This window comes from Callospermophilus lateralis, chromosome 6 (genome assembly GCF_048772815.1).
Source record: "Callospermophilus lateralis isolate mCalLat2 chromosome 6, mCalLat2.hap1, whole genome shotgun sequence".
Lineage (NCBI taxonomy): Eukaryota > Metazoa > Chordata > Mammalia > Rodentia > Sciuridae > Callospermophilus > Callospermophilus lateralis.
The window spans coordinates 131,187,838-131,207,841 of NC_135310.1; the positions used below are offsets into that span (position 1 = coordinate 131,187,838).

General features: G+C 35.3%; 2 pseudogenes; one reads left to right on the plus strand and one right to left on the minus strand.

Moving 5' to 3' along the window:
* Positions 1–990: 990 nt before the first annotated feature.
* LOC143402140 (olfactory receptor 2J3-like) overlaps positions 991–20,004 on the plus strand; it is a 78,502-nt pseudogene continuing 59,488 nt past the window's right edge.
* On the minus strand, positions 12,682–13,606 carry LOC143401696 (olfactory receptor 2J3-like; annotated as a pseudogene).

The following is a 20,004-nucleotide window of genomic DNA, read 5'->3' on the forward strand; positions in this document are numbered from 1 at the left end:
CTATAATCTCAGTGACTCAGGATTCTGATGCAAGAAGATCATAAATTCAATAGCTTCAACTATTTAGTAAGGCCCTGAGGAAGTCAATGCGACCCTGTCTCTTAATATAGTACAAAAAAAAAAAAAAGGCTGGGGATGTGGTTCAGTGGTTAGTGGTTAGTGTCCCTGAATTCAATCCCTGGTCAAAAAACTGAAACAAAAAAAAAAACAAATAAAAAAATACCCTTTTCCCTTTATCCAGGTTGAGTATTAGTGATATTTTTCCCTGAAGAGCTTTGCTCTGAAATGTATCTATCTACCTCCTATGCTTTCTTTCTTTCTTCCTCTCTCCCTCTCTCCTTCCTTCCCTCCTTCCCTATCAATATCTTTCTGCTATCCATCCCTTTAAGGTGGATTTGAGTGTAGGTTGCAGATGCTGTGTTTCTTTCCCACTGGCTCTTTATTTTCTAAGAAAAAAAAATGACAGTATTTTGTATAATCCCTATACAATTACAAAAAGCAAACAACAAACACAGTAAGAATGGTATGATAATCTAATCGATATTGTATATACGGATTTCTCCTATTGCCTTGGAGAAATTAAATTTTGTTAACAACCAGTTATTTTCCAAGCACACATTGGATCACACATTGAGATATCATGCCTCATTGACCTCTTTTCACCTCAACAAGTTTCCTAGTCCTTGTTGACATCATTAAAGAGTATAAGCACCTTTATTTCTCAATTTACTTCATGTAATTTTTTTAATGAGCCTTTTGGGCATGGATATCATTGAAGCAACATCATGTGTGTTCAATATTTCTTTTGTTGTTCAGTCATTTACTGCAATAAATTTACTTAAGCTCAAATTGTCTTAAGATATGTCAGGATCTTATAATAGACTTCTGATTATTTTTCTCATATTTATATGATTTTTGGAGCATTTTCTTATCTTTTTGAGTTTATATGATTTTTGTTCCTAAGATAACCAAAAATGGTGGAAAAATTCAATGGTACTTCACAAAACTAACTTCATTCTACTGGGTTTTTTTAAGTGGCCTCCTCACCTGGAAGCATCTCTCTTTGTGGTTATATGGTTATTCTACTTGATAACACTGATAGGCAACCTCTTGTCATCATCATATCATACATTGACTCCCATCTTCACACTCCCGTGTACTTCTTCCTCTCAAACTTCTCCTTTCTGGATCTCTGCTGCACTACCAGCTCCATATCCCAATTGCTGGTCAATCTCTGGGGCCCACAGAAGACCATTTCTTATGCCAATTTTATGATTCAATTCTACTTTTACTTAGTAGTAGCAAGCACTGAGTGTGTCTTGTTGGTGGTGATGTCATATGACTGTAATGTAGCTGTGTGCTTGCATTACATTGTCCTCATGCACCCTCAATTTTGCCAATTGTTAGCTGTGGCTTGCTGGGTAAGTGGTTTTGTAAACTCAGCATTCAATTCCCTCTTTGCCTTGTAGTTACCATTGTGTGGAAATCATCAACTAGATCACTTCTTCTATGAAATTCCAGCATTCCTGAAATTATCATGTGTTGATACTCATGCCAATGAGCCAACCCTCATAGTCACAACATCTATTTTTGTTCTTGTACCTCTTATCCTTATTCTGACATCTTATGGTGACAGTGCTTGGACTGCACTGAAGATGCATGTTTTGGAGGAGACAGTACCAATTAATGACTGAATCTTAGTATTCTAAATGATTCTTAGGTAAAAAAAAAACATATCTGAAAGATTACTTTAATAAGGTACCAATAAATAATTTTGATTTTGAGTCTGTATGCATAATTAGTTTTGTTAATATGTACCTTTTGTATATTTTGTTTGTAAATTAATAAATAGGAAGATGTTAATTATTTTCTGCATCATATATTACATTTCATTTGCATAAGGATAATTTTTGAAATGAACATTTACTATTAAAAGGATTATATTTTAAAATTCATCATTTGCAGTAATTTGGTAATATATTTATTTGATAGAAGTATCAGAAAAGAATAATTAAATTTTTAAATAACTGACACTACATTTTTGTGTAGTGTATACCTTTGTACTTTCACATCTATCTCACTTGAAACAAAGATTTTTGACCCTGGGCTCCATGTAAGACAGAATAAGAGATATTAACTTCTAATTCTCAGAATGGGAGACTTTATCTGTAAGTAAGGTCTTCACTTCATTTATTTATTGATCCAATCATTTATTTATATTAGAATGTACTTAGGGATATTTGTGTTATAATTTGGGTTATAATTAAATGTGTGCTACTGATTTTGTTGCTCAAATTGTCCCAGCTTTGTCCTCTGGAGCTATTTCAGGTTGGCTGCTATGTCCCTAGGACATATCTTCATTTTGTTATTGTTGTTGTTGTTATTCTTTGTTAATTTTCGGTATCTTCTTAATTTCTGGTACTGCTTCTCTAGGCTTATTTTATATATTCTTTTCCCAGGCTCAGCATCAGGCATTTCTCCAAGGATCCTTTGTTGTTTAAACTGTATAATGATGTTTTGAACTGATAGCTGTGGAGGCAGAAGGGGAAGTTGGCAGAAGCAAGGGGTCCCTATCTCCTTAAACCACAGTAAGGAAGCAGCAAACAAAAGCAGAATTGAGAAGCAGGTGACAAAATATATGCTTTATGACTTCACATTACGTAGTCTGAGACCCAGAAAAACTGGAAGATAGGTTACCAGAGTAAAAAACAAAACTCAGTGCCCTAAGGGAAAACCCGTGGATGAGGTGGAAGAGGCATCAGAGAAAGAAAGTGAGCATGGTTGTGGACATTTTTTCCGCTCATCAAATTAAAAAATGTTAAAAAAAAACAGACAAAATATAAAACACAAATGTTTCTTACAATAGCACAGACTGCTGAAAACCAAATCATGAAAAGAAAGCTGAGAAGGGAGGCCCCTGCAACCATCTTGTGGAGTCTGCAGCCCATCAGTCACCCTCTTAAATCAGCATAGTAACTTCCCATGCAGGACAGTTGCAAATTAAACCAGAGTTAAGCCCCCTTTCCATGGCCCCTCTTAAGAATCTGCCAAGAAATAAATTCAAGAAGGACCATTACTAACACACATCTTGGAAACTCTCCACCCTCATTGCTAACAAGGAGAACATAGCAGGCCGGAGGGCCAAGCGAGGTATAGGTCTAACCCTGTGCAGCCTCTACAACCCAGGCAAGGGTGAAAACCTCTGTGCAGGCTTATTTGACCCAGAGGCTACAATGAAACAGCTTTAGTTCCAAAGGAAATTTGATTTACCAGACTCTGACCTCTCACACTGTGGAAAGCACCATGGGAAGCCTAGGGTGGCAGCACCATATGAGAGGGAAGCTGCCTGAATCCAGTGACAAGTAGACCTAGCAGGAAATTGCCAGAAGCTAAGAAGCAAAAAGGGCTGGATACCAGCCTAGGTGTACCACAGCCTGAACTACAATAGCAACCTATAAGTGACAGGGCATGTTTCCATACTTGCAGAACCTTGTGCCAGACTTTTTAAGCAGGCAGAATCAATGCCCATTATTCATAACCTGGAGCAGTGGAAACTAAAGTCCAGGTGAATTGCCAGAAATCCTTCAGTACAGCACTTCAGAGAGTGCAGACACCAAGAGGAAAACTACTGCATCACAGAACAACTTCAGAAAACCCACAACCAGTGTGCTGGCTTATACAGACAGCTACCAGAAACTTCACTACCACAAAAGGAATCTTAGCACAGGGAAATAGGTACACCAGTGACCCATAGCAAACACAGGAGCATATCAGAGCCTGTATCCTGAACTTCTGCCACATTATAATCAGCCAGTTCACAATACAGTACCCTCCAAGACTATAAACAACTCTGATGTCAATTTTAAAAATATAAATAATTTCTCAGCTTGACTAATAATTGTTAATCCAATAACAGCATTAATTGAAATCTATCTTCCTATCTTTATTTTCATGGCTCTAGTTTATACCAGCTTTTCTTAAACCCAACTCATTCTTTTGCACTGCCTGCTATTATTTCAAACAACACCAATTCATCTTTTCTGCCTTTCCACCTTGGTGTACTTTACCTGTTTATAGCTTTCTTTCTTTCCCTTGTTCCTCTCCCCAATTTGTACAAACTTTCTTCCTCCCTTCTTTTAGCACTCCTTAAGATTATAGTAAGTTTACGAAATTTAACCACTAATTTTGAAGTATTTCAGAACTTTATTATGTTTATACCTGAATTTGAGGAACTGAAAAAAAATTGCAATGAATTTTTATCCTTTCAAGGTTGAATAGCATGAGACTTGGCACAGAAGTTGTTGAAACCTTTTACCTCCTTTGGGACCGCAGCCATTATTGGATGTTGGCTAAAGTGCCCTCATGGGTTCTTCCAGAGCATTTCCGTATATGTGAACTGGCTGGACTGGCATGTGCAGACCTTTTTGACCTTAGCCCAGGCTAATGGTTTAATCTGAAATCTGCCTAGGCCCCTTAGTGATAGTGAGGTAACTGCCCCTTATTGGTTCTTGCTACTGTCTCTTCTTACCCTCTCTTATCACTATATAACTTTGTCCCTGACACAATAAAGTTGAGATTGCTGCACCTCTATGGTTGATTCAACTCCCCATTTGGTGTGATTCTTGGCCAGGCTGGGTGGCAGGCCAGGTCGCTACACTCATCATCTCGCTCAGCCCTGGAGACACGAGGTGGTCTAGTGTGCTTCACCACCTCTGTCGGAGGGCAGTTACGACAAGAAGTGATTATAGTTAATAGGGCTCAGCTGTATCTCTTAAAGTGGAGGTGATATTGGAATCAGTAGAGGTCACAGGTTGAATTAAGATATCATCATCTAGATATCTATGAAAATGGCATGGTATTGGCCTAAAAACAGATATGAATATCAATGGAAAAGAATAAAAGACACAAAGACAAACCCACATAAATACAGGTATCACATACTAAAGTCAACATAAAGTGACTTTTATGTTTTATGGTCTTCAACAAATGGTTCTGGGAAAACTGGAAGTCCATATGTAGGAGAATAAAATTGGACCCTTATCTCATCCTGTACAAAACTCACACTAGAAGTGGATAAAGGACCAAGGCATTGGACCAAAAACTCTGTGTGTGCCTACTACAAGAAAATGTAGGCTTAACTGTCCATCATGTCAGCTGAGGAACCAACTTCCTCAACAAGACTCTTAAAGCACAAAAACAAAAAATCAAGAACAAATGAATGGGATGGTATCAAACTATGAGCTCAGGAATTTTCTCCCTCAATCAGATTCTTAACATGTAAAAAGTAAAATTAAAAATAAATAAATAAATAAATAAATAAAGCCAGAAGTGCAATCTATAAATGGGCAAAGGAACTGAACAGGCAATTCACACAAGAAGAAATACAACTGGTCAACAAATATATGAAAAATGTTCAACGCCATTGCAATTAAAGAAATGCAAATTAAAACTACATTGAGATTCCATCTCACTCTATTCAGAATGGCAATTATAAAGAATACAAATAACAATAAATGTTAGTGAGAATGTAGGGGAAAGGGTACACTCATACATTGCTGGTAGGACTGCAAATTAGTGCAACCACTCTGGAAAGAAGTATGGAGATTCCTCAAAAAACTAGGAATGGAACCACCATTTGACCCAGCAGCCCAGTCGTTGGTATGCATCCAAAATATCTAAAATGAGCATATTACATTGACACAGTCATATCAGTGTTTATAACAGCTCAATTCACAAAGTCTAAGCTAAGGAGATAAACTAGGTGTCCCTCAACAGACAAATGGATATAGAAAATGTGGTATATATACACAATGAAGTATTAGTAATAAATAACTATGACTATAGCTATAAATAACTATGACTTTGTGGTATTTGCTGGTAAATAATGCTGGATGAATAAGCCAGTCCCCAAAAATCTAAGGTTGAATGTTTTCTTCAGTATGCATAACTAATGCCAAATAAACAGCCAGGGATTTTTTAAAAAGAATAGAAGTAAGACCGCAGGATTAAACAAAGAGAAATGAAGGGAAGGAGAAGGAATTGGATAGGGGAAGTCAGTGAAATGAATCTGACCTATCTTTCCTATATACATACATGAATGTACCACAGTGAATCGCACCATCATGGGCATTCACAAGACATTACTTTTTTAAGAAGTGTAAGTAAATAGCAGAAAGATTAATAAAATAAGGGGAAAGTAAGAGGGGGTAGAATGTGGGGACAGGAAAGAGAAATACTATGCACACAATTACTTGTCTGTAGTCTTAAATTTTCTGATTAAAACAACACTTTTTAAAATTATTTAGGTCAGTATAATTTATATTCCATTCCTTTCAGTTTAGTATGTCACACTTTAAATTTGTTATAAATATAAAATTAGAATAAATCCTATTTCATGTTCCTATATTATGCCAATACTATAATCTATTGTTATTTACAACTAAAAAGAACCAATAAAAACTGTGGCCAGGCAAAAAAAATCAAAAAGAAAAAAGAAAGAAAAAAATTGATGGTCAATTTTTATATGCATATTGTATGGAGTGACATTGATTCCTTGCTATTTCAGCAGACAGAGCTATATAATCTATTTATATGCACCAACTCATGTATACACATATGTATGTGATTATTTCTATTTCTCTGTGTGTGTGTGTGTGTGTGTGTGTGTGTGTAAACCTGAGGTCACACTATTATCTCTGACTCTAACTCTGTAAATCACAGATCACTTCAGCTGTCCTTTTTTGCTTATCTGTACTTTTCCTTATCAACAGTGAGAAACCTGTATCTTACTATCCATGATCCTCAACTTTTTTTTGTTTGGTTATAGTACTTGGGGGAAATAATTTCATATGTTTCCATATGTCTCATATTTTATCATGAGAAAAGAAAAGACAGTTTGCTAGAGTACAGTGTTTATTCACAATTACTTTTTTTCTGTAGTCTTAAATTTTCCTATTAAAACAACACTTTCTGGGCTGGGGATGTGGCTCAAGTGGTAGCTCCCAAACCAACAGCCAGTAGTTGTTCTTCAATTATGTATCATTTTAAAGCACAATACAAAAAAAATTATTTCCTGGATGAGACAAAGGAGTGTAATATTATAACTATTAAATATTTATCAACAATATTACCATCTTTTGGTTTTGTCTAACTAGGTATTTCTGGTAAATTGTTCATTAGAGAAGCCCCACTTATCAGCTCAGAGGAAAAGTGACCTAAGACAGAAAGCAATTCTCTCTCACAAAGCATAGTCAACTTGGTCAAGATCATTTGACTTTACCATAAGATAAGGAAATGTTTTAAGAAACCCAGGGACATAACAAAAAATATATGAGCCAGCTAGAAAATTTTCTCATTGACTAATCAGTGATTATTCCAGCATCAAATTTAGGATACAATACAAATCCAAAGTTTATATTAAGATATGATATAACATAGATAACTAGATAATAGATGATACAATACACACACACATAAACCTATGCACACATGAACACAAATAAACCTACACACACATATACACACAGGAAAAGGGGAAAAAATTTTTAAAAGTAAAATAATGAAAACTATGTTAGTATTCTATTGCTGCTTTCCCAAATTGCCAAAAAATTATTATTTAAACATAAAAGTTTATCATGTTGTATTTCTAGAGGAGACTAAATTAAGACTGCAGCACTGAATTCTTTCTGCCACCTTCAGGACAGAATCTATTTCCTCACTTTTCTGCTTCCAGAAGACACTTTGTTCTTGCCTCCTGGCCTCTGCCTCTATCTGTCAGCAACATAGTATCTCCCATTCTTTCTACATTCTCCATCTTCCCCTCATAAGAATCTAGGGCAGTGTTTCCATTTCAAGATCCTTTATTTAAACCCTTTGTAATGTAAGTCTATATGTAATTAAATGTTTCAGTGATCAGAATGTGAATATTTTGAGAAAGCAGAAGACATTTTTCATCTGACCACATCAAGAAATAAATATGGATATTATTTTATAAATTCCCATCTGGCAAGCACCACAGAAATCATTGTTTCCGGGAATGATTATAAAGAATGTTTGTTAATAGACTTGTGGCTGGAGGTTACCCCCCCCCCAAAAAAAAAAAACTCCACTTCATATCAACATATTTTGCCACATGATACTCATGAAATACCAAGGTAAACAAGTTAACTTTATAGTAAAAAAGTAGACACATTTTAAAGAAATTGAAGTTAGTATCACTAGTGGAATAAATTAATACCATATACCTCTAATAGAAGGCAGAGGAGGACACAATAGCATCTCTGTATATTCCCACACAAAATGAGTAACTTCAATGTTATGATGCATGAATAGCAAAGAAATTTATATACAAGGATATTATGTGAAATGATTGGCCGGTAATCTTCAAAACCTTTAAGATCATAATAAACAGAGAAATACCAAAGAATGTTCCAAATTAGAGACTGAGACAAATCTCTCATTTCTGATACTGGTTCAGGTATTTTCTGTAGCAAAATACTCTTGTGATCATCTGAAAAAAATGTGCTGTAATATAGAAAACATTCTTAAATGTATGTTAACATTTTATTGTCATATATAGAGAATGATTTATATGTTAATTTGTATGTTAATGTTATATTATTATACAGATAGCATGAAAAAATACTCTCTAAAATATTTACATTGATGAAATCTGGTTAAGGTCTATGGTAAAATTTTGTGCAATTTTCACAACTTTTCTATAAGCTGTTTGTGGGTATGGAATTACAATTTGTTCATGGTGATTTGTAATTCTCAGTGTATTATCTTTCAAATTACTTGATGTTGTCATAATACATGATGACTGTATCATCCCTAAAGCAAAATGGGACAGTAAAATTTCATGTCTCTGAATGTTCTCTTTCTGTTCTCTAAAACTTAGCCAAGATAAGGGAAAAATAAGAGCAAGCTTGACCACAAAGTTCAGATGTATATTATCTTAAAGAACAATGGGTTTCTCTTTTGCATATGGAGAATTAGGTCAACTTATTGTTATCTGTAAAAAGCTACTTTCTTCCAAGTATACCAGGTCATTTTCTCCTTGGTTTGATGGTCATACAAGCAAGCTAATGCTGATGAGGTCATTGCTTCTGTAGTCTAACATTAAAAAACTCTTTCTCAACAGGAACAGGCCTGGAACTGAGGGTACTGTGAAAAGAATATGGCCATCAAGGAACAAAATACTGTGAAGGAGAAGAGGCATTACTTGGCAAGCATCATAGGGAATGGAGGTGCTATCTGTTAGTATGTAACCTTGACTGGAACATTAACTCATGTCTTCCAAGCTTTCCCTAACAATCATATCACCCAAGCTGTCTCTGGCCATTTGCTGTGGCCTGCCTGCAACCTACCACATTGCCCTGGCACAATTGGGCTCTAGATGATACAATGATATAATGACCAGTTACTTTTTCATCTCTATGTTATAAAACACATTTAGAAATCATGAATACAAGGTCATGTAAGAGAAAAAACAGATATTATCTATAATTAAGTGGTGACACATTTGTGCCAATAATCCTGTCCTGCAGAGTAACAAAAAGACGTAATTGAGCATAAGAAATATATTGCACAGGACTATGCATTAGGTAAAGTGGAAAAATATTTGAAGAAATCTGTGTAGACTAGAGAAGAAATTTGTAGAGTAAAGGCACTGTGAGACTCCGTTCTTATCTAGGACAACAATGACTTCACTTTTGCTTCTTAAGTAAAGTTCTTTGTGGCACAGATTCTCATGTACTGTCCCAGTGGCAACTGATTAACTCTGGCTTAACATTTAGTGTTGGAAATGGGTGGCAGTGGTGGTGGGGGTTTCAGAGTTTCTAGTTTGTTGAGGTGTTATTGATCATAAGAAAGGATCACCAAGAAAACTAAAAATCCATTATTGTACCCTGATTGCATCAGTGAAAAGTGATTTAAGCTCAATCATGCCAACTATCCAATTTCCTTGAATTTTCTCATTTTCTAAGAAAGAAAATGGATAGCTATTACTATCACCTATGTTAAATTTTTGTAAGACTCTTGTAGCTGGTTTGAAATAAACAAAACAACAGAAACAATAATATTGGTCTTATTCTTTAAGGAAATTTTTGGCATATGATCTACATTGTCAGTGATCAGGACTTAGTTTCATATGTGCTATAATTAAAGCATCCAAAAGTTTAAAAAAAGTGTATTGAAAATAAAATGCAATTTTTTAAGCAGAAAAGGGAGAAAGAAGAACATTATGTTAAAAAAGTTGAAAATATAGATGGAATGATGTATAAAACTTGGGAAAAGAGGTCTTTCCATAACTGTTCCTGCCCCAACCCCAGTGCAATGTGGAACAATTTGAACATAGCTAAAGAAGACAAGTGAACATATAAAGCACATAAAGAAGAAGGGACACTTTAGAAAATAGTAGGATGGGCAGATTCCCAGCATCTGCATCACCTTTCCTCTACACCTTTGCCTCTTATTACAGAAAGATCCCCTGATACAGAAAATAAAGAGTGAAGTCAGCACCTGACTTTGCTGCAGACCTCAGCACTAGTGTCCTCCCCAGTGAAACCCAGCACCAGTCATCCTCTGTGGCACCATAGTCAAGCCTCTTGCTTAGGACTTCACCTTCAAACCAGCACAAGCAGGATTGTGCCTGTGGCTCCTATTTCCAGTGGGCCAAAAACCAGGCCATCATGGTAGGTGTCAATTCACATCTCACAATTCACTCTGTTATTATGTTTATCATGAAAAAGGCAAAAGAAAGTATCAGTGAGAGTGTGAAGAAATGGAAATAGTGTAAGTGCTGTTGGGAATGTAAATTAGAATGATAATTATGAAGAACTTTATCAATATTAGAAGAATTTTAAAAGCCTCTCAAAATTACAGCTCACATTTGACTCTCAGATAAGGTCCAAGCATTGACAAGCTGTTATTTATATCAAAATTTCATTTACTCATTATTCTACTCCAGTTAATATAACTTAAACTGAAAGAGTGATATATAGTAAATAATCTTAAATGGATTTTTTAATAATAATAAAATTTGCAAAATTGTCTGTTATTAAAATACATTTCTTTATTTGTAAAATATAAAGGTAACTTTCATAATGTTCTTTGTAGACATTAATACTCAAATTAGACCAAGATTAAAAAATAACTTTCCATGCAATGGCTTTTTTTTTAAGAGAGAGGGAGAGAGGGAGAGGGAGAGAGAGAGAGAGAGAGAGAGAGAGAGAGAGAGAGAGAGAGAGAGAGATTTTTTAATATTAATTTTTTAGTTATCAGCGGACACAACATCTTTGTATGTGGTGCTGAGGATCAAACCTGGGCCGCACGCATGCCAGGCAAGCGTGCTACCACTTGAGCCACAACCCCACCTCCGTGCAATGGCTTTTAATCTTAAAAATGTTCCAGTGTTTTCCAACAATTATTTGAAATATCCATTGGTGTCAAGTAAATTTCAGAGTCCAGTTCTGAATTGTCTCACATATTCTCTACAACCGGATATGCAGGTGTTCCGAGAATTTCCTCTACCTAGCTCTTCGTAGCCTGTGATGACTATTACTTGACCAGCTGTATGTCACAGTTTTCAAATGTATCCACCTCCAACTCAAGTCTTACTTCTTGAAAAAAAAAGAATGTTAAATGATCCATTTGTCTATATTACTTCAGATTCATCTTGTTACAACTTGTAAAATTTATTTTCTTATTATTAATAAAAAGATATAAAAGAATTTGGACATGATTTCTTCCTTATATTTACCATGCGTATTAGTCCATGTTCTGTTTCTATAAAAATATTCCTGAAGTTAGAGACTTATAAACAAAAAGAGGTTTATTTATTTTAAAGTTTTGAAGGCTCAAGAGCATGGCAATGTCAGAGATCAGTTTTGGTGAGGGCTTAATGATAGGGGCCATTGTGATAGTCCATTATATGAGAACGGGAAAGATAATGTGACATGACTAGCATAGAAATTTGGGGCCAGGCTTCCTTTTGTCTGACAACTTTCACAGGAATGGGCAATCAGAGGTCCATAAAAAGTACAGTAATCTCTTCCAACTTCAGAAACCATGATAATTTTGTAACCTTCCAGTGGGTGACAACTCTTCATCAGTACTCCACACTGCCATGCTAAGAATTGCATTCCAGTACATGAATCTATAGTGACACACTGAAATCATATTCAAGTCATAGCTATATGCAACAAAGAGTAGTAATGGAGAGAAACAGTTAATGTATTTTGATATGTGTATACCTAAACTAAATACACAAGACAAAGTATTCTGCCTAAAAAGCTAGAAATTAAAAGACATATTGTAAAGATGATTTCAATTGAGCACATTTACTTTGCATTAAAATTATGAACTGCTATTACATCAATAGTTACAAGAAATTTCTGAATCATTTTCAATTTAAAAAGACTTTGAATTCATTTGGATTGCAATATGGAAAAATCACTGTTGATATATGGTCTTGATTTACATGGCTGTGTTCTCCAGAATTGAATGCTATTTAGATAGATTATGTTTTATTAATGTATGTTAGGAAGAACTCTGTGGCCTGGTAAAAGTAGTTGTTCAATAAGTGTTGAGTGAGTAAAGTGGGTGAATGGATGGGTGGATGAAACATTGGTGAAGAGATGCACCATTATACTATGAATGTCAGAGTCATACAGGTTATTCTCACCCCATCAGTCTCTTAACTGCCCCTTTTACATCTTTGTTTCAGATGGTATAGATCAGTGGATTCAGGCTAGGTGTGACAACAGTATAAAACAGAGCAATGAACTTGCCTTGGTCTTGAGAATTTTCAGTTGATGGTTGAAGATATATGCACAAGACTGGAATGAAAAAGAGGGAGACCACCATAAGATGGGCTCCACATGTCCAGAAGACTTTCTGATGTCCAGTAGTTGACTGCATCCTCAGTACTGCCTGAGCAATGGCACCATAGGAGGTGAAAAGAGGATAAGAGGTACAATAACAAAAATAGAACTGGTGACCATGAGAGTCAACTCATTAGCACGAGTGTCAAAACAGGATAATTGCAGGAGTGCTGGTACTTCACAGAAGAAGTGATCCACTTGTCGATTTCCACAGAGGGGTACCCAGAGGATAAAGAAAGAATGAACTGCTGAGTTGGTAAAACCACATACCCAAGAAGCCACAGCAAGCAAGTGGCAGAATCCAGGGTGCACGAGAACAGTGTAATGCAAGGGTCTACACACAGCTGCATAACAGCCACAGTACATCACCACCAACAGGATACACTCTGTGGCTCCTAAAGCAAGGACAAAATAAAGTTGAACCATGCAACCAGTATAAGAAATGGTTTTCTCTGGGCCCCACAGGTTCACCAGCAGTTATGGGAGAGAGCTGGTCAAGTGTAGCAGAGATCCAGAAAAGAGAGATTTGAGAGGAAGAAGTACATGGGAGTATGAAGATGGGAATCCAGGTAAGACAAGACGATGATGAACATGTTGCCTATCAGTGTCATCAGGTAGAATATCAAGATCAACACAAAAAGAACTACTTCCAGGTGAGGCCAATTAGGAAAATCCAACAGAATGAAGTAGTCTTCAGAAGTACCATTGAATTTTTCCATCATCATTTGTTTTCTGTTACCTGCAAAAAACAGTCACATAAACACACACACACACACACACACACACACACACACACACACACACACACCATAAAGACATGGTTCAAGAACCAGAAGGATTCATGAAGAAGGTACTTAGAAGGTCTAAATTATTTCCTCACACACACACACACACACACACACACACACACACACATAAAACAAACTTGCTAATTACAAAGTAAAAAGTGGAAGGACATGGAGGACACCCTTATAACAACATGACACTTGTCAACATCACCAGTTTTAAGACAAGCTAACAATATCTGGCTTCTTATGTGATTCTCTGAACATGATGCAGTGTAATTTCAGAGATCTTACTACCCAAAAATACAGAGCTTATTTCTAATAATGAAGACACATAATCCAAACACAAACTGAAACTAAACATATAGTCTGTAAACTTTAAATTGTCAAGGTCAATGATGGCAATGAGAATGAGGAAGTGGTCCAAATTGAAAAAGACAAACAAGGAAGGATATCTCAATAGGTGGCCGTATACTTGAAAAAATAACTATTAACATTATTAACACAACTGGGGAAATCTGAATATGCACTAGAAATTAGATAATATTATCCCCTTAATTAATTTACTGAATTTAATATCCATACATAAATTATGTAAAATACTGCCCTTTTTTTTTAGATAATAACCAGTGAAGTATTTAGCAGTAAATACCACATCTTCCAAGTACTCCAATAGAGATTATATATCATAGACTGATAGGCAGATAAATGGATAGACAGATGATCAGTAGATAATAGAAAATAAGATAGAAAACTAAAGGTAAAACAAAATGTTCATATGAAAATGTAGTCTGGTTAAAAGAAAAATGTAGTGTTTTGTTCTATTTATGTCAGCTTGAAATATTACTGAATAAAGAGTTATATAAAGAAATAACAGTTTTTAAATTTCATATGTGATAACTTTTTAACTATTGACTTTTCATTTATTTTAGAGATATCTGAGTAATGGTAATTGAAGATTAGAATGCCTGATCTACTGAGGGAAGACAATTTTCATGGAACAAATCATTTTTATTAATAAGTGACTTTAGTTTTCAGCATTTTTAGTTTACTGCCACTTATCTGGTTATATCACTGAATTCCTATTCAGGTAATCATACATATGGATGAAATACATGATGAAGAATATCAAATTTGATGGTGATTTAAGTATGCTTACACAGAGTAAATTATATTTAGATTCAATTAGATACACTTATAGAACTTTGAAAAGAACCTTTCTTCTGATTCAATTACTTCCACTCAAAGCACTAAATGAAAATGCATTTTTGATTTGAGATAGCAGCAAAATGGCACATAGTCACGTCCACATCAACTCATGAGTGTTAAGCATTTACAAAAGCTAGAAATCTGGAAACAAGAGTGTTAGAATAACGAGACATATTAGCTCAGGCCTCTAAATCACAGTGATTCAGGAGGCTGAGGCAGGAGGATCACAAGTTCAAAGCCAGCTTCAGCAACTTAGTGAGGCCTTAAGCAACTCATCACGACCCTGTCTCTAAATAAAATATAAAAGGGGTGGGAGGTGGGTGGGATGGGGATGTGGCTCAGTGGCTAAGTGCCCTGGATTTGATCCCTAGTACCTCCTAATGCCAGAAAAAAAAGTGTTAGAATGATTCCTGAAGAATGTGTTACTCTAAAAAAAATTTAAAAAGAGAAAATTTTAGAAAGATAAAAATTCAGTGAAAAAAACCTAAAATCAAATAAAGGTAAGAGGAGCAAGACACTGAAGAGGAACGTGATGATAGCAGAGTTGGGAGTGTGTGAATCTCAAGCTGAGAAATATGAAGCACTGAGCCTGAGGAGGTTTTCTACATGAATGACTTTACTCTAGGACAAAAACTAAAACAATATTTAAATCTTCAGCATAGGCTTTAACTCTTACATATTTTTATTTCTCATTTAAAGAAGAATTGTTTATATTTAATAAAACTGGTAAATAGATTTTTTTTCATAATATGCTGCACCTAGTGAATCTTGGTTTTGCTAAAACTAAACTACATTTCACAAAGTTATGAATCTTTAAATTTTTTTTAGTTGTAAATGCATCTTTTACTTTATTTATTATTTATATGTGGTGCTAAGGATCAAACCCTGGACCTCACATGTGCCAGGCATATGCTCTACCACTATGCCACAACTCCAGCCCCACAAAGTTATGAATCTTAAGTGAATATTTTTAATCTGTCAGTTTTCAATTTTTTATCAGAAAGATTAGTACTGTTTTTTGCTATATAGTTACTGTGACAATTCATACTAACCCTGGATTTAAATATCCCTTTTGCTTCCTGAATCCTTCCCCTTCTCCAATTTTGCCACATGCTTCAGTTCTCCTCACATGGACATTTTTTTTTCTCTCACACTTCCCAAGTAACTATGACAGGAAAAGAAAGAAATCACAGTAGAGCCACTCCTGATTTCCTGGTTTGGGGTCTCATAGATGCTCATGTTTTAAAATTTCAACTCTTGTAAAAGATGTCAGGAGCACCTACTGGATTGAATATAAATAGTAAAATCAGGAACTATTTGTTACCAAAACTGCAAGACCAATTCAGACCTCATAGATCTTAATGATATTGTTAAGGTAAAGAATCACTAACCGGCTGTTATCCTAATCCTTTCACCCTTTCAGGATATCCAGTCATGCCATTTTAAAAATTACTTTTCTTAAAACCTATAGCTGAATAAAAAACAACACTAAAGAGTAAACCATGAAGATTCCTTCACTTGGAGGGCACTGCCAGTTGAGGAATGATAAAAATTTTCCAAGATATTTAAAAGAGATATTTTCCCAGGCCTTATACTTCCTGTGATGGAGTTGTAATTTTCTCCTTTTTTTCTACAGTTGTCTCCATGACCTAATGGATTAACAAGAACTAAGTGAGAGCTATGAGATAACTTTATAGCACATTAAAGAAAGAGATATGAAGTAAAACAGCTGCAAGTAGTGAAAAGGCACAAATTTCATGATTTCATTTTCTCCTTTAAAGAAAATATGAAATGAAGACCTTATCAAAAGTTAGCTTTGTGATCTGAGGATAAATTCTATGTATAGGGGTCAGCACTGTCAAAGGGAAAGTGGTTGCTTTTCCCAATCCCTTTATCATTGGCTGACATTTTAATCATGATCATATTATTCTTTCATAGTCTTATCTAGTACTTAAGTGATACCTGAGCAACACCTTTTAATTCCATCCTCCTTGAGTCTGTCCACATTTCCGGTATGTTGTGTTCACTATCTATCCCTCATCAAGTGAGAAGGGCCTGGTCACCAGGATTGTTCTTGAAATCAGCAACATAAATGAGTACTTAAACCTTAAATTCTAATCTGCTATACCAATTTAGTAAAGCAAAATCTTATAACAATTGAGATCATTACTGCTTCAGAAGAGAGGCCTGAGTCTACTAAACATATTTTTTTGTGTCCAGAAGGAGAAATTCATTAGAGCCATCAGTGTATCAGGGGATGGATACTTACCTTAGAGCAATAGGGGCCTTACAAACAAATAAGAAATGTGATGTGTTTTCCTCACTTGGGGCCATTGGGATTGTAAGTCCCACAGAGTCAATTAATGCTCTTGAAGGAAGTATACTTGCTAGGACCATTTCTCAGGGATGATTTTGGTGTGATTACTGCAATTTTTTATCCACCAGGGTATAATTATGATCACCAATCATGAACCTGTAATCCAAACATTACTAGAACAATGATTTAATCTGTGTTTTCCAGGAAGCAAATGCATTGTCTTGAATCACCAGAAATCTCTTTCCCACTTCCTCATCAGACTAAGGGCTACATTTGAAGGACAGCAATATAAATATCTTTTGTTGATATAACTCTAGATCCAAATGGCATTCTAATTATCATGAAAAATTTTAATGTTCTAAGAAATGAAGATGGAGGAAATGAGCTAGGCATTGATTATAGAAACTCCTCAGAACAGAGAAAGGAGGCAGTGAAGGAAAAACAGAGTTGAGAAGTAGGTGACAAAATAAATGCTCCAAGTCTTGATATGAAAAAGTCTGAGACCTGGAGAGACTTGAAGTTCAGTTATCAGAGTAGAAAATAAGCACAGAGGTTCTGTCAGAGTCCAGCTCCAACAGGGGGTCTCAGGAGATGAACGAATGGTGAAGAGTCGGCTAAAGGGGGTGGAGAAACAACACAGAAACCAAAGTGAAGGTGCTGAATCCCAATGTTTACTTGTGAAGTTAATCATATATACTTTTTATTTTGGCAGATTCACAGTATTTTGTGGTTACAAAACAGGAATCATTATTCAAATAAACAAAATATTACTAGCTACAATTAGATAAGAAGAATGTATCTTGGCTTATGCATAAGCAAGCATTTTTACTTTCAGTTCTTGTTTTGCTTTGAGTGATTTCTTCTTAGTTTGCTTTTAATAATAGTTAGAAATGTCCCAGACTATTGTCCTGTACCTTGACTATTCTTTCTTGACTTACTGACTAGAATTGGCACCACTTATGGCAAGTGGTTAACTTGAAAAGAGAGGCTACTAATTTTAATCAAACAAGAGTAAGAGCACAACCATTGTGCACAGGAACAAGAACAAGTTGCCCAGTACTAAGCGCTAATCTGTCTTCTTAACATTAATTCTTCTTCTCTAGATTTTAATTTAATTACTCAAAAACTTCCTTGACTGTTTTTCCTATAAGAGGTTTTTCATTAAACATTAGCAATTTATGTTCCACAGCTGAATCATTACATTTAGAGCAAATAGATTTATTCTTTAGAAGTAGTTGCATTAATTGGGAAAGTCATGTTTTTTCCTTCATAGTTAATGGTCATATGAAAAGTCACAACTATACTTATTAAAGGAATACAAAAACAAACCAGGCCATTCCTAGAAACATACTGTGCTCCTCCAGAGAATGGACACCTTGCACCATCCACCTCAGTAGGGCCTTTCCATTGCCTGAGTCAGGGGAGGGGAGCAGCAAGGTTCCTTACCCCAAATTTGAAACAGAATGGAGGATGAAGGAAGTGACAACAGAGAAAAAAAGGCAGGGAAAATCTCCTAAGTTCACCCACTTAAAAACATTTGAAAAGGCAGACAAAAATTTAAAGTGTGGCAAGAACAACAGTGTCAGTAACAGAAATCCCTTACATTGGGACTGCTTAAGAATCTGGCCTGAATCTGTTTGTGACAATCATTCATAACAACTAGAGAATTGGCTCATGTGTCCCAGAATCTCTGGAGAGAGTGACAGCCAAAGAATGATGGACATCTGCTAAATGTCCAGACTCTAATGAAATACAAACAAAAATTCAATAAGAATTCTTTTAAAGTTGGCATGGTTTACTATAAATAACTCTAAAGTCAACTTTGATTATAAAAGTAACTCTTTTTTAATATAAGTGACAGCTCTTACCTCAGTAGTCAATATTGTACTTTCAACCAATGTACATGTATTTCATCTAATAGTTTATAACATTAATTGGAATCAATCTTTCTATGTTTACTTTCCTAGAACTAGTTTATACTAACTCCTCTTGCCACTATTCATCCTCTAGCACTATCTGCTATTGCCTCAAATAGCCACCATCCATGTCTCCTATCTTATTGTGAATTATTTTTTTTTATTCTTTCTCTTTCTTTCTCTCTCTCTCACTCCTTTTTGCACAGTCCTTCTTCTCCCCCCCCACTTTAGCCCTCATTTAATGTTCTAGCTGGTTCACTGAATTTAACAACTAAATTTTGATGTATTCCAGACCTTTACTACCAGCTTATACTTGTATTTGAGAAATTGTGGAGAACATTACCAAGCTTTTTGATACTCATAGGGTTGAATAGTATGAGGCTTGGCTCTGAAATGATTATAGCAAATAGGGTTCAGTGGCATCTCTTAAAGGGATACTGATATTGGAATCAGCAGAGGTAACACACTGAGTTAAAGTATTGATATCTGGATATTCACCCAACCCAGGGATCTTAAGAGAAAGAAGCTCACAAAGTAGACCTTGCTTAAAATAAAATGTGATATGTATCCCATTATATCAGTAGACATACAAACAATTTGAAAAAGAGTGGAAAAAATAGCCATCCCCTAAAATGCTTCCATAGCCAACCACATTAACATCAAAGTGGAAAGAACACGGGAGAAAAAATTAAGAAAGTGCATATTTAAAATGTACTTTGAGCTAAAAGAAAATGAAAGGAGTACAATTAGAAAGAAAATACAGGAAGTAAAAATATTCATAATAAAAAAGGGAGAGAAATTCTATTAAAGATCCAAACAGAAATCCTGGAAATTAAAAACTGAATAAACCAAACTAAAAATCCAGCTGGACCCAGTGGATCATGCCTCTAATC